This window comes from Hyla sarda, chromosome 8, assembly GCF_029499605.1.
Source record: "Hyla sarda isolate aHylSar1 chromosome 8, aHylSar1.hap1, whole genome shotgun sequence".
Classification (NCBI taxonomy): domain Eukaryota; kingdom Metazoa; phylum Chordata; class Amphibia; order Anura; family Hylidae; genus Hyla; species Hyla sarda.
The window spans coordinates 32567118-32570845 of record NC_079196.1 but is presented as its reverse complement, the minus strand read 5'-3'; the positions used below and the strand labels follow the sequence as shown (position 1 = coordinate 32570845).

General features: G+C 44.3%; 1 long non-coding RNA gene across 1 annotated transcript; it reads right to left on the bottom strand.

Moving 5' to 3' along the window:
• Nucleotides 1-1019: 1019 nt before the first annotated feature.
• LOC130284587 (uncharacterized) lies at nucleotides 1020-3489 on the bottom strand. The gene is made up of 3 exons (XR_008847098.1): nucleotides 3304-3489; nucleotides 1731-1860; nucleotides 1020-1110 (listed from the first exon to the last, which is right to left on the bottom strand). It is a non-coding gene; the product is annotated as an uncharacterized LOC130284587 (long non-coding RNA).
• Between the last annotated feature and the right edge of the window lie 239 nt (nucleotides 3490-3728).

Below are 3728 nucleotides of genomic sequence, written 5' to 3'. Positions count from 1 at the left end.
AAAAAAAAAACACAGAAATGCACTCACAATGCTCACAATACTCGGGGGCCACTAATTCTAATAGCTTGGGGGCCACTAATTCTGTGTTATAGAGGGTAACACCGAGGCCACTAATTCTGTGTTATAGAGGGTAGATGAGGGGCCACTAATTCTGTGTTATAGAGGGTAGATGAGGGGCCACTAATTCTGTGTTATAGAGGGTAGATGAGGGGCCACTAATTCTGTGTTATAGAGGGTAGCTCGGAGGCCACTAATTCTGTGTTATAGAGGATAGCTCAGGGGCCATTCATTCTGTTATAGAGGTTAGCTGAGGGGCCACTAATTCTGTGTTATAGAGGTTAGTTGAGGGGCCACTAATGCAGAGTAATAGATGTTATCTGAGGGGCTACTAATTCTGTGTTATAGAGGTTAGCTCAGGGGCCACTAATTCTGTTAAAAGGGGCCACTAATTCTGTTATAGAGGTTAGCTAAGGGGCCACTAATTCTGTTATCAAGGTTAGCTCAGGGGGCACTAAATCATGTTATAGATATTAACTCAGGGGCCACTAATTATGTTATAGTTTTCTCAGGGGCCACTAAATCTGTGTTATTGAGGTTAACTCAGGGGCCACTAATTCTGCTATTGTTAGTTCAGGGGCCACTAATTCTGTGTAATTCAGGGTAGCTGAGGGGCCACTAATTCTGTGTTACAAAGGAGGAGAAAAGGGGGGGGGGAATGTGAGGCGCTCTCTGGCGTAGTAGGTTGATTCTTGAGGTAGATAAAGAAAGAGAAGTAGAGAATGCCCACCACCACACCTATGTTGTGGTACTGACCTCTGGGAGCTGTGCGTCGGAGTAGGCACAACTCTGAGGGGGGTCTAGGTTTGTGGTTGGATGTTGCAGCCTGCTGCTCGGTTCCCCCTTGTCCGTTGCCCCAAAAAGGGTACGGAAATGACGATGAAAGAAAGGAAGCACAGAAAAAACGGGGGTTCTGTCGTCGCTACTGTAGCCTTTAAATTACGTCAAGATGCCAATGGGTACACAGGATTCTTTTTATTGGAATATAAAAAGTTGCAACTGGACAACGTATTTTGGCGTGTTCTCACGCCTTCATCAGGTCCACAACAATAGCTGTAAAAATATACATATATACATATACTTGTTTGAAGATAAAAAATTAACAAAATGTAAGGAAGAAGATGCCTTTAAAACAATGTGGGGTCCACAAAAAATCCTATTTGTGCCATATATTGCCATGATTCCATAATTCTGTGTTACAGAAGTTAGCTGAGGGGCCACTAATTCTGTTATAGAGGTTAACTTAGGGGCCACTAATTCTGTGTAATTCAGGGTAGCTGAAGGGCCACTAATTCTGTTATTGTTGGCTCAGGGGCCACTAATTCTGTATAATTCAGGTTAGCTGATGGGCCACTAATACTGTTATAGAGGTTAACTTGGGGCCACTAATTCTATGTAACAAAGGTTAGCTGAGGGGGCCACTAATTCTGTTATAGAGGGTAGCTTAGGGGCCACTTTTTCTGTGTTATAAAGGTTAGCTGAGGGCCACACAAGCATATACACATAGACTCATGACCGTCTGCAGCAGCCATGCCATCTGTGACTTCAGATATGAGGATGAGGAAATTGCTAAAAAGCAATAAAGTAAGAAGCTCCACAAAAGGCTACAAATTGGCTCCTTTATGGGCACCGACTGACCCTTCTGTCTTACACAGCCAAAATCCATTTCTTACCTTTATTGTTACTCAATATTATGGATTGTTAGGGAGGACTGGAGGACCAAGTGATATTCTGTCCTGATGCAATGAACTGTTCTGCAACGCTTTATCTGCAGCGAAAAGTAAGATGCCAACTATTGTACAACTGAAACAGGATGGAAAGGAAACAACTTATTATTCTTTGTAAGTGAAACCACACGACAGCAACTCTGTGACATCATCACCTCATATCCAGACAAAGGTCACTTTATTCTATGACATCATAATTGTCATCAGCTGCCTACCTATTTGTAATATATATGATGTCATATGGTCAAGGCAAAGGTCTTCTTATTCTATGACATCATAATCATCTGCTTATATATAATGGGTATTGTTTAGGCATATGTCCCAAATTTATAAAATAATACTCATCATCAGGTACTTAAAGGGGTACTCCGCCCCTAGACATCTTATCCCTTATCCAAAGGATAGGGGATAAGATGTCTGATCGCCGGGGTTCCCGCCGCTGGGGACCCCAGCAATCTCTTCTGCAGCACCCGCTTGTCATAAACTGCACGGAGCTCACTCAGGGATACAGGGGCCGGAGTATCGTGACATCATGGCCCCGTCCCCTCGTGACATCACGCCCCACAGGTGCTGCAGGAGAGATTTAGGGAGTTCCCAGTGCAGGACCCCTGCGATTACACATCTTATCCCCTATCCTTTGGATAGGGGATAAGATGTCTAAGATGACTTTCAATACTATTACAAATTGTCTAAGATCCCTTTCAATACTATTACAAATTGTATGTGACGTCATGATGCCCGGGGGGGTTCATATAATTTCATGACATAATTATCATCAGCCACTTGGACAGTGTCACATACAATATAAGATGTTATAATGTCAAGACAATCATCTGCTTCCATGTGTAATTTGATATCATTTTGCCAGAGAGAGAAGAAGTTTAACCAAGTGTCTCTCTGCAATACACTGATTTCTTTGTTGGCCTATCGTCGGAGTTGGTGCTGCTTGACTGACATATCAGGAAGCTTTACCTGGAAAAGTCCTTCCAGGTATCATGTCACTAGATCAAAGTTATGTGAGTAAAGAAAAGTCTACATATTGCACCTCAGAAAGCCAACCTGTGCGGATCGTCATCAGCAGTTTCAGTATTTTTGGACTGAGAACTTGGGAACATAGTACATCTGTATTAAACTGTGGTGAACTGCAGGGTGAAATGGCAGGACCACGGGTGTGGCGGTGTGCATGGTGGGATCTGATGTTATTAACCCCAGGGGTCGGATGGTATTAACCCCTATGTGTTCGTGATGCCAGTGTGGTTTTCGGGTTCCGGAACACCACACGCCCAGATTCTCCTCTATCCCAGGGGCTAGTAGTGAATAAAGAGTCCACAACCAGTTGTGTTAAAACTGAGGCGTAATTATCAGCTAAGGCCAGATTTCCCAGAGAGGTGGCCAGGACCCAGTGGACCTCAAAGCTTGCTGGACCAATATACTTGTAATACACTTGACTTATAATTAGACTTGACTTGACTATGTGCAGGACTTGACTAGTTTCAGTGACAGCAGACTTGAGACTTACTGGAGAGACTGAAGCTTTTGGGCCTTCCAGATGCTGATTACTTGCCTGAGATCTCTGGTGGTTGCTGCCTCAGTGTTAGGACAGGTCGGATCTTACTGTTAGGAATCACAACAGGTGGACAGCAGGTGGTGGATCCTCTGGGCCTGTGTGGGTAGAGACTTGAGCCGTGCCAGGGAGTGGGGTCTAAGCTGGTGCTCTCTGGAAGAACATGTGACAACAAATCATGTGACAGCTTAACATAACATGTGACAACTTACACACAGGTCCTTGAGACCTCCCACAGGTCCTTTATACTAACTATACATGTGATCGTGTCTATACATCAAAGTGATATACACCCCTAAAACAACAGGTGGAGACAACAGGGGGAAACCCTGCAGGGGAGCCCCCAGGTCACTGAGGGACTCAACCTGACAGGGCCTAAG